This window comes from Rhinopithecus roxellana, chromosome 6 (genome assembly GCF_007565055.1).
Source record: "Rhinopithecus roxellana isolate Shanxi Qingling chromosome 6, ASM756505v1, whole genome shotgun sequence".
Lineage (NCBI taxonomy): Eukaryota > Metazoa > Chordata > Mammalia > Primates > Cercopithecidae > Rhinopithecus > Rhinopithecus roxellana.
Genome location: NC_044554.1, coordinates 122,983,832 through 122,995,873, shown reverse-complemented (window position 1 = coordinate 122,995,873; position 12,042 = coordinate 122,983,832).

Here is a 12,042-nt window from a genome sequence, read left to right as displayed (position 1 = left end):
AAGATTCAGAGACCGACTGCAGAGATTTAAAACAAAATTCTATCACTAAATTCCAGAATTTACTTTTTCATGACAATGTATAACGATTTGGCTTTAATGCTGTGGCTATTTCACCTGCAGTCCAGCAGGAAAAAGAGTGAATCCTAGAATAAAGGAGCCTCCATAACAAAGAGAGGACTGGGCTAATGTTACCATGGCAACTGCCAGGTTAATCAGAAAGGTTGGTGAAAGATGTGAAGTATTTGGCGGGTCTTGCTTCTTATGGCTAAAAGTCTATGTGATTGGATTGAATTGAAATTGAATTGAATTGAAACACATTGAATTGGAAAGCAAAAGACTAACCTGAGGCAGAGGTTTCTCAAGGATTCACTTAATTAATTTATTGTTGCAATTTGGTGTGCAATATATGTCAAACTCTGCCAGATGCCTAAAATATATTCTACCTTAGCTTTCAGAATAATGCTATGATGCATTATCCCTACTTTGTAGATGGAGAAACTGATGTTGAGAGACATTAGGAATCCCCTCCAATGTCATCAACTAATGAGTAAATGTCTGTATCACTCTGTGCTCTCTCCCAGACAACTTCAGCAAGGGCTGCTTTGTGGAATCACACTGGAGGCTTCATGAAGCTGTGTGTTTACATATAAAGTTCCCAGCTAAAGCTTCCAAGCTCTCTGGAGTTAAACGTTGCAGACCATCAGTTATTTCATTTGTTCAGTGTTCAGGTGGCTTCCACTTTGCGTAAGAATGCTAGGAAAACAATTCCATTTTTTTCAGAATTAATAAGCTAGAATCAAAATGAGTATGCCTCTCTTACTTATTTAATGTATATTCATATATATATTTATTTATATGTAGAAACATCTACATACATATTTATGTATTATCAGGCAATGTTTCCATTGCAGTAAGGTAGACTGCAAACTTCTTTTATCTGCAGAGAGAGAAAGATGAGGTGGTATTCTTTACATTTCTAGAACGGGGTGCCTATAATTTCACTTCCTATCTCTAATACCATGCTGCTCCACAGAGGTGAGACCTTTATTTATACAGAAACAAAAAGGCCTAGATCAAGGAGGGGTGTGTGTGTGCACGTGTATGTGTGTGTGTGTTGTGGCTCTGAAAGGTTTCCGAAGCAATGGCTACTTGTTTTAACTAAAGTAAACCGTTTTTTGTTTTGTTTTGTTTTTTGTTTTTTGTTTTTTGTTTTTTGTTTTTTGTTTTTTTTTGAGACAGAGTCTTGCTCTGTCGCCCAGGCTGGAGTGCTGTGGCGCGATCTCGGCTCACTTCAAGCTCCGCCTCCCGGGTTCACACCATTCTCCTGCCTCAGCCTCCCGAGTAGCTGGGACTACAGGCGCCAGCCACCACGCCTGGCTAAATTTTTGTGCTTTTAGTAGAGACGGGGTTTCATCGTGTTAGCCAGGATGATCTCGATCTCCTGACCTCGTGATCCGCCCACCTCGGCCTCCCTAAGTGCTGGGATTACAGGTTTGAGCCACCGCGCCCGGCCAGTAAACCAGTTTTAACAGGTAGATTCAATTCTCATGTCCTCTGCATCTAATGCATTTTTATTGTAAGTGGCAAGCTGTAAACATTAGCATTTTAAATCTATCTTTGAAAAGGCACAAACATGAATGCTCCCATTTCTTCCCTCCCTTTCCTGTCTCTCAGCCATAAATAGTTAATAACTGAACACATGTTCTACTGTCATCTCTGAAGGAGGTTACAGAGGGAAAGCTAAGTTAAGACAGGTAGTTCTTAATCTAAGTTACATCTACACCAGCAGGGGCCATTTGGTCTTCCCAAGAAAAGTTGACTCCCTGCCAGCCTGTTTGCTTCTCAGTCATTGGACTATTAAAATCTAGAAATGTTGGGTAAGAAGTCACCAAAGCAACTCCTAAGGACTGATGGTAAAAACAGTGGACAGTGGTGACAGTCAAAACCATCACTACCAGGACACATCAGCCTGATATCTATATAGTTTGTTTAAAATGCAATTTTCACACTGCAAAGCTAGAAAGTCACTGTACAACTTAGCAAGTTAAGTATGTCGCATAAATTCATATCCAGAGTTTTGCAGTGCTAAGTTTATTATAATCAGATCATGAGAGTTCTTTGCCTTTCTGACTTATGATCTATATGTTTCCTTCTTTAAAAAGAGAAAGTTTTAGAAGCAGAAGAATGAAAGGTGGCAAGGTTTAGTGTAAGACAACTGGTATTGTAAGGAAATTGCAAATGACATGGTGAAGTATACTCCACAGCCTAGAACAGGGGTTCCCAAACCCTGGGCCATGGACCAGTGGGTTAGGAACTGGGCTGCACAGCGGGAGGTGAGCAGCAGGCCAGTGAGTAAAGCTTCATCTGTATTTGCAGATGCTCCCCATCACTGGCATTACCACCTGAGCTCTGCCTCCTGTCAGATCAGTGGCAGCATTAGCTTCTCATAGGAGCAGGAACCCTATTGTGAACTACACATGTGAGAGATCTAGGTTGCACACGCCTTATGAGAATCTAATGCCTGATGACCTATCACTGTCTCTCATCACTCACAGATGGTACCGTGTAGTTGCAGGAAAGCAAGCTCGGGGCTCCTACTGATTCTACATTATGAGTTGTATAATAATTTCATTATATGTTACAACATAATAATAATAGAAATAAAATGCACAATAAATGTTATGAGCTTGAATCATTCTGAAATTACCCCCCCTCCCCCCCGCCCCACCCAACCCCGCATCCCACTCCCTGGTTTGTGGAAAAATTGTCTTCCATGAAACTGGTCCCTGGTGCCAAAAAGGTTGGGGACCACTGGCATAGAGGACAAGATAAATTCCAACAAGCTTACATTGTTACAGAATTATGAGTATAACAGTCCATTAAAACTAAAAGTATAAGTTTAGAATGGGTGACCAAGATGATTTATATATGTTAAAGACAGAAAGGACTGTTTTTCTAGAACTGTTTATAGTTTATCTGCTATGAAAGATGGTGGCTGGGATGTCCATTCACGATCCCTTCCAACAGAGAATTACAAACATGGATACCATCCTTAATCCTTTAGTGCCATCTATGGTCTGAATTTAGAAAGTGTCAGTTTAAAACCAATTCTAGATACTGTGAAGTCTCCTAGTTTAAAATTAGCATATTTATCTCTCAATTATATTTTGTCTTTTTGGGTTTGACTAAATGAACTGGATATCTTTCTGAAAGGCAATTTGGCAATATGTATTATGAGATTTAAAAATGTTTAAACTCCTTAACTCCATGACTCCATGTCTAGGAAATATCAAGGGAGAAACATACATGTATAAGTATATTAATTACAGTATTGTTTAAAAAACTAAATGTGCAAATGATTATAATACATCTATATGATGGAATATGATGCATCCATTTTTCAAAATGTGTCAAAAGAAAAAAAAATCACCTTCAGTTGCAATCTCTGTAATTTTTCTCCCTATAGAAAGATTTCAAGTCTTTCATAAACTATCAAAAATCTGAAGAGATCCATAATGCTACAGCATGCAGCATCACACCAAATACAATCCATAACCCACAAAACTAAACAGCTATGTGCCTAGCAAATAGAATTCACAAATATGCTAGAACAGAGTGTTAAATTTTACATATACACCATTCAAGATAAATGATACAAAACCTTTGCGGAGAAAACAGAAGTTACCCGATTGAAACTCCTTCATCTTTTTGAAATAAAACATACTTACCTCCCTGTACTTCTATCCTGGTCTGCATCTCTCTGACTACCAGAGAGGAGAATAATCTCTCTACCTCTGCTCTGGATTTTACCCCATTACTTACTTCAAGAACTTTACACCACTCATCATCTCTTTTCTTCTCCATGTTTATCCAACTTTTTCTCTCAATTGTAACAAAGGCCAAACGGGAGCTTATATCCAAATTTACTGAGGTCTGAGTTTTCTGGGCAGCCGTCCTCATCTTGGCTTAAGTAAACTCTTTAAAATTGTACTTTGTTCCTCAGCTTCTTCCTTTAGTTCAACATGTCAAAATTACCATTTAAGTGTCATTATCAGTTTATTGTTCATATGGCTTCTGGTCCAGGTAAGCTGATCTCAGCTATGATTCTCTGTATTTGCCAGTGTCTCCAGATTTCAGGATGACAGTTTATTTTCTGACCTTAATTTTCTGAAGGGTTCAAGAAAAGCAATTGATTTTCATTTTGTTGAAGATTTTTCTTGTAAAGATGGGAGCGGCTATTTCCAAGCCCTCTATGTGTCAGAGCTGAAAGCAGAAGTTAAATTTATTTTTTTATTTTATTATTTATTTTCTTTTCTGCTCCCATACTACCAGGAGAATTTTTTTAAAAACACACGACTTAGCATCTAAAATTCTTTCTATGCCACATGTTTATGTAATTGTAACCAAAACTTAGACATATTAAAATTTTAATGAGTTTTTTGAACATTTAACAATTCATGAATTGCAAGCAGTTTAACACTTTAGAAAGAGGGTGTCAGGGCAAAACTTTTATAAGGTGCTCTTGGAAGCAAGATAAAGAAAATATTTGATTCATTAAAGTGGAAAGTCCTTAGTTAGGGATTAATTGGCAGTATCTGATCAGTTAAGCTAAAAGTTTCATTTCGCTATTTACAATGAATTGGGTTTCAGTTTGGTCATACAGTTGGAAGTTTCTGATTGGTTAAGCTAAAAGTTTCATTTCACTATTTACAATGAGTTGGGTTTCAGTTTGCTTATGTAGGACCTAAGGCCTAATGGCCTCTCATTAATTTTGTAACGCAAGTTTTTAAATTCAAAATATCTATGTTACACATATGTGCATATTATATGTATATATATACATACATATTTATCTTTCCTTCAACTGTTGGATTTGAACTTTTTCTCCTTCTTCATTAGAACAATAAATATTCTTTTTTATGAACTTGTGTGAGTTTCTTTATGGCATAAACATAGAAACCGAAAATCTAGATTAGAGACAGGAATATCAATTTCTCTAAATACTAATTACTCTACTTTAACAACTTGTATTTCCAACAAGAATCTGAGAGTTCTGTTTTACCTACTTTTTCCTGCATAATGAATGTGAAAATTACCTTTTTGTCATTTTGGCAAGTATCTCCCTGATTACTAGTGAGGCTGAGATTTTTTATATTTATTGGCCGTTCAGTTTCTCTCCTCTATAAATTGATTTTTTACATATTTTGACCATTTTTCTATCAGGCTGTCATTTTGTATTGATTTGTAGGAACTCTTTCTATGCCGACTATTAATTCTTTGTTGATTTTATAATCCTGTGTTGATTATGCGACTTACTTTTTCTCCCTTATACGGTATCTTCTGATACAAAAAGTGTTTTTAATGTATAAAAATGTATTGGTATTTTCCTTTATGGTTTGTATTTTTGTGTCTTGTGGCAAAATTATTTTTCAATTCTCGTGTTTTAAATGTTTTCTTCCGAAATTTTTTCATTTCATATTCAGGTTTTCAATTCAACTAAATTTTGTTTTGTCAATTTCACCATGTAATACAGTTTTCACTTCATATATTTCAAGGCTATGTTGTTACACACTCACAAATTCATTATTATTATATTCTCTTGGTAGAAGTTTTTTATCCCTATCAAAGTTTAAATCTTACATTTTATTTTATTTTAATATTGATATATCCTTTGTCTGGTTATTATTCACCTAGTATATTTTTCAATACTTCCTTTCAAATCTCTGTGTAGTTTTTGTTTTAGTTGGATCTTTTATAAACAACATACCTTTTATAAACAACATATAGTCAGCATGATAGACTGTACTTCAATAAGTAAATTTAACTTATTTACATTCACTGCGATAACTATATATTTATATTCTTTTTCCTTCGTACTTCTTGTTTTCTGTTTACCATCTTTCTTCCCTATTTCTTTTTTATTTCTGTTCCTCCCTTCTGGTAGATTAATAAAGTTTTCTACTTTTTTTTTTATCTCCTACTCTCATGGAAACTCTAGATTATATTTTTCTCCCCTTAGTTGGCATCCTATATTCTTAATACATGTATGGTTTTATTTTACAATCTGGAATTAATCCATATCTTTATAGTCCTCCTTGAACACTATAATGCTTTAATATCCCTTTATCAAAGCACACACATTCAACTGTTTAATCAATTTGTGTGCCTCTATTTTTCTTAATGTTGTGTGTGACTCCAATTTTTCAAGTCATATGTCATCCCTCTAAGTCTACTTCTCTTCCTATTAAAGTATATCAAGTAATCAGTTCTCATTGCAAATCAATTAGTGGTAAATTCTAAAGAAATGTGTATGTCTGAAATGTCTTAATTTTGACCTTGGGATTGGTTTACCTGAGTTTAAGTTTCCAGGCTGATGAATATTTTCTCTCAAAATATTGAATGTATTACTTCATTGTCTTTTTTCATCAGTTGTTTCTGATGAAAGTTCTGTACTCAGTCTTGCATAGATTATTTGGGAATTTTTTCCTTTGAGAGTTTGAAATTTTTCATTTTTATACTAAATGTTTTTCAGTTGCATTATGCAATGTCCAGCTATGAATTTTTTTATTTATTTTTATTTTATTTGTAATTTTTAAAATCTCCAGCCTAAAAGTTCATGTCTCTCTTCAATTCTGGGAAATATCAGAAGCAATGTATGTCACTTTGCCATTATTTTCCTTTTTCACTTTTTCTGAAACAACAACCAGACATTTGTTGAAGTCGCTCAAACTCTTCACCATATATTTTAACTGTCCTTTCACATATTTTTATTTCTTTTTTTTCTCTGTGCTTCATTTGGGTAAATTCCTCAGAAGCATCTTTCAATACACAAATTTCAATTTTTTTTACTATAACTGGAAGTTATCAAACCTATTGAATATACACACATACATATAAACTACATATAAGAGGTATGAATGTGTATATCATATATAAAGTACATATACAACATTATGCATATATTATATATAATACAGGTGTAATGTAGATACACAATTTATATATATAATTTCCAAGATTTTCAATTAACTTTTTCTTCTCTTTATTTAATTTCAACTTTTTAAAATAATTTGTTATTCTATTTTTATTAATATCCCTACATTTATTTCTTTGACAATCCTAAACATGCTTATTAAAATGTAAATTTATTTTTATTTGGAATGAATTGATAGTTAATTTTGTCTGTCCTTTTTGGTCTTAGTTGCTTTGTGTGTTTTTGAATTTTATTTGTGAACTCTTAAGTGGATTCTCTGTCTTTTTTTTTTTTTTCAATCTCTCTTTCTTTCTTGGCCAGTTTACCGATCCCAATTTGGCAGATTTGCAGTTGCCTCTACCTGGCATCCCAGATGTCCATTGTGGTGATACTGAAGTCATCACTGATGGAGTCTCTGGTGTGTTGGTTCAGTTCCTGGTTGATTCCTGATTGTGGAATGATGTCTGTGTTCTCCCAACTTCCTGAAGAGTCCCAACTTCACATAAAGACTGATGCCATCCCTACCTACTGTGCTGTGGCTGTCCAGCGATTACCTTGTGGCCTGTTGTCTCTGTACAGATAAATCTCTATTTTGCCTTTGCGATCCTTCCAAGATCCCTGATGAGCATGGTCTTGAAGTGTAACAGCAATGCCTTACTTGCTCTCAGTAGGTAGTATAAACCCATCACCCAGCACCATTTCTTGTTTACCAAGTCACCTCTTGGTACTGGCATGGTGGAACTCTTGGCCAACTCACTTCCATGACTGTTGAAATCATTATTCATTGGGGACCAGGGCCAATCCCTGCCTGGCTATCAGCCCCCATGTCTGTGTTCCATTTCTATTATCCCAGAAAATGGGAGAAAGCTTCCCACTGCCCCTCACTCACTCTTCTGAGTATCTCAGAATCTTTCCTCTCACTCTTTTGCTATCTTCTCCCACCCAGCTCCTAGGCATCCTTGATCCCAGGGCATAGTAACTTTTTAAGTGGTTTGACCTGATCCCATTTCATTGCAAATTTCTCAGTGGTCTGCACTATCCTTCAAGGTCTGGCACAGGAAAATTAAGCCTCTTTGAATATTGAAGCTAAAGTAAGCTATACATTTTTATTGCTGGGTCCTGATAACCACACTGATCCCCAACATACGCCCTGGAAAAAATGATGACCATGGATTTCTTTTGCTCCACAGATCATGATTTGGCTGGGATGATGCAAGGAAGAAAAATAAAACAGACCATTTTATTTTCTAGTCATTTATTTCTGTATATCTGTTCTCGCCCATATAAATAAAATATGCACAGATGCCCACATGAGAAAAAAAGTTTAATATATGCCTAACCAAGCACTTTTCTGCTCAACATGTTCAGGATAGTTCAGGAAGAATGAGGCAAAGTATTAATATTTAAAGAGCTGAAGAACTAAGGGGTGTGGCTCTTCAGGAGCCTCTGGTGCTCACAGACTCTGTTCTTTGGAACACATGGGTCAGATCTCCCAGGGGTCCCACTGAGCAGTGTACCCTGAATGAGGCAGAGCTTCAATATGAACATGGATTATTACAGGCTCCTGACTTAGTCAATTAACTTCAAGTTCCAAAATGCTTTGATTTCCTGAGGAAGTTTGTATCTAAAACAGAAAGAGAAATCATTCCCAGAAAGTTATCTTATGGAAAACTGGACACAATCCAGATACTCAGAGAAAACAAAAGGGGCACACCAACTTGGAATGATTACTACATATATTAGTTACCTGATAAATCAAAGCAAAAAGCTTCTTCTAGCTAAAATCTGCTCCCAGACACTGAGAGTAAACCACAGGTCTTGGGGTTATAGGAGCTGTGATAGGTGTATTCCCCTCCCTTACCTGATGTGAAATCCTGTGACATGTAATACCTCTTCTCTCACAAGATATGCCTAAAAACCACAGCTCTACATACCAAATTCATCCCTAACATTATGCCTGGTGGTTTCTAAAGGACTTTTTTACACATAGCCTTGTCTTATATGATCTTAGTAGGACCCCTGTCATCCTCATCTGAGTAGATGGAGAAACTGAGAAAAAGAGTGGCTAAATGACTTGGCCAAGATCACAAGACTAGGATTTATATTGATGAGTCAGGACTTTCCAGTCCTTCTCATAGGGAAAGGAGGTAGGGAAATTTTGGGCAGAAGAGGGTGAGTCCCCAGCAAGGGCCCCACCCTCAAGCCTGGAACTGTGGCCCAAAGTGAGAACTTGCATTCCTGTTTTCCCACTCAAATGTTGCCTTTTCTAAAACTACCCATGGCCTGCTCTGCCCCCATCCAGTGCCCATAAAAACCCCAGGCTCAGCCAGCAGGAGGAAGAGCTGCAGTTGGACATCAGAAACTATGATGGGATGTCAGAGAGAAGCAGCTTGACTTCAGAAGGACAGCTTGACGGCATAGCTTCAGAGAGGATTCTGACTGGGGATGGTTAGACTTCAGGGAAAGATTACCTTCCCACTCTGTCCACTTTTCAGCTTCCTTTCCCTCTGAAAGCCACTTTCATTGGCAATAAAATCCCCTGCATTTACTATCTTCAAGTCATTTGTGTCACCTCATTCCTCTTGGATGCTGGACAAGGACTCAAATGTGGATGCAAAAAGCTGTCACACTGACTCTCCACTGAGCTGTTAAAACTTGAGCCATCCATGAATGGCAAAGCTAAAAGGGCATTGTAACACTTCCTCTGGGGCTTCGGGGGTTTTGGACACCCTCCCCTAGATGCTGCTTTGGGGCCAGTATGGAGTTTGCTCTTGCTGGCTCCAGCACCTGCTCACCTGCTCTCCCGCTCCCACAAGGGGTGAAGCAGCTAGTGAGTGGAGTTAGCCCTCGACAGTGCCTGTGTACTCTAGTTCCCACCAGCAAAGGAATCAGGGAGATATCTTGCTTCTCTTCCAGGATAATAAATCTTTCTTTATCTTGAAATGGATCTGATGCATTTTTGTGTGGAATGCCATATCAGTAAATCACACATTCTATAATCACTCAGATGGTATGAGCTCTGAAGATGGTCGAGGCAGGGAAGACAAACACATATGCAGAGAGAGTGTCAGTTCTAGTAAGGATAAATTAGTCCAGGGTGGAAGAGGTCTGATATAATCAACCTACCATTAAGTGCCTGGCTATTATCCCTGAAGGATGGTGTCATATGGAGGCTCAGCTCTGGTCTATGCTATGCAGGTGGGCCAATTAACAGTGACAGTGGCAGAGCCAATAAGCCAATTTTGTGAGAGAGAGTCCCTGATATTGGTCACATAAATAACCTCCAAATCTATTACCATGGTCATCCATTCCAAGGTTCATTGTGCAGACACTGCAGTAGCTAAAGAGAGAAGCCGTTAACATCTGTGTGATGAGTTTCTCTCTGTGATCATCTAGTGTCTTCTCTTCAGTAGATGCTCTCTGGTGCACATAACATAAGGCAAAAGGATACAAAAAGTGTGTAGTCACTTCCAGAGGTCCATTCACATGCCTCTTCCCCAGACTTACTTGTTTCCAACATTACATTTACTCCCTCCATGTCTCCTCTGCTCAAGGTTTTATTTATATCCATACTTCAGATTATTTCCCCTTCCATAAAAATCAATGACCAGCTGCACTGCTTGTAGCTCTGCCTGCAGGAAGGATTGCCTCTCACCATTTGTTGTCAGGGTATCTGATGAGTGTCACTGTGACATGGCAACTGTCCATTTTTTGTTAGCACCAACATATCAAACTGACCTATCCGTGAACCAAGCCTTTAGTTTCTACTTCTCTCAGTTAGTCATGAGGAATTTCTATTACACCGCAAATATAATTTGAAGAAGAGGCAATAGTACAACTGAGATGGGTGATGTGGAGTTCTGTGTCACATTTTTTTGTATTACTTGTGACCCCTGGACCTGCTCAGATATGATCTGAATGTATCATTCCACCATTTGACAGATGGCTGTTGCATTTGCTTGACATCATGGCTCCTAAGATCTGATAATATCCAACTCATGTTGGAAAACTCTAGTCACATAATCATTTGTGTTAGTTTGTTCTCACACTGCTAATAAAGACATACCAGAGACTGGGTAATTTATGAAGGAAAGAGGTTTAATTGACTCAAAGTTCAGCATGGCTGAGAAACTTACAATCAGAAAACTTACAATCATGGTGGGAGGGGGAGCAAACACGTCCTTCTTCTCATGGTGGCAGGAAGGTGAAGTGCTGAGCAAAAGGGGAAAAAGCCCCTTATAAAACCATCAGCTCTCATGAGAACTCACTCACTATCACAAGAACAGCATGAGGGTAACTGGCCCCGTGATTAAATTACCTTCCACTGGGTCCCTCCCACAACACATGGGGATTATGAGAACTACAATCCAAGATGAGATTTGGATGGGGACACAGCCAAACCATATCACTTGTTATCTCATGGTCAGGCACTCAGTCTCTTTTACAGCTCTTTTTCAAACATCAACTTGTTTTCTGCACAAAAACCCTGCTATTGCTCCAGAATCCTGGAGAATCTGCAATGTATTTCTCACATCAGGCCTTCCTAGGGACTCTGAACAGCATTTTAATCCACAATAAATACTTTGAGCATCATGGGATCTGCTGTGCCACATGGTCTAAATAGCAGAGCAGCTTACATCACAATTTGAATCTTCTACAAACCTCTTTATTTTTCTGGACTCCACAGACCATAAGATCCCTAAAAACTTCATTGCTGTGATAAATTCCCAGACTTGTTTGGTACATCTTCTAACCCTTTCGCATGTGTTTATCTTACTAAAGAAGTCCAAGTACTTGCCACTTCCTGTCCTCTAGTCTAATTAGCATGATGTCATCAACATAGAGGACAGATAAGATGTTCAGTGGAATATCAACATGATCAAAGTCCTTGAAGACTGTATTAACAGACAATGTAGCCATGGAGTGTCTGTATGAACGTAGACTGCTCTCCTTCCAATGTAGATGCAAACTGTTTTTGATTGTCATTACTCATAGAGATTAAAATAAGTCCATTAACTACATCAATAGCTATATAATTCAGTGATTGTGTTGATCTATTGCAGTGAAGA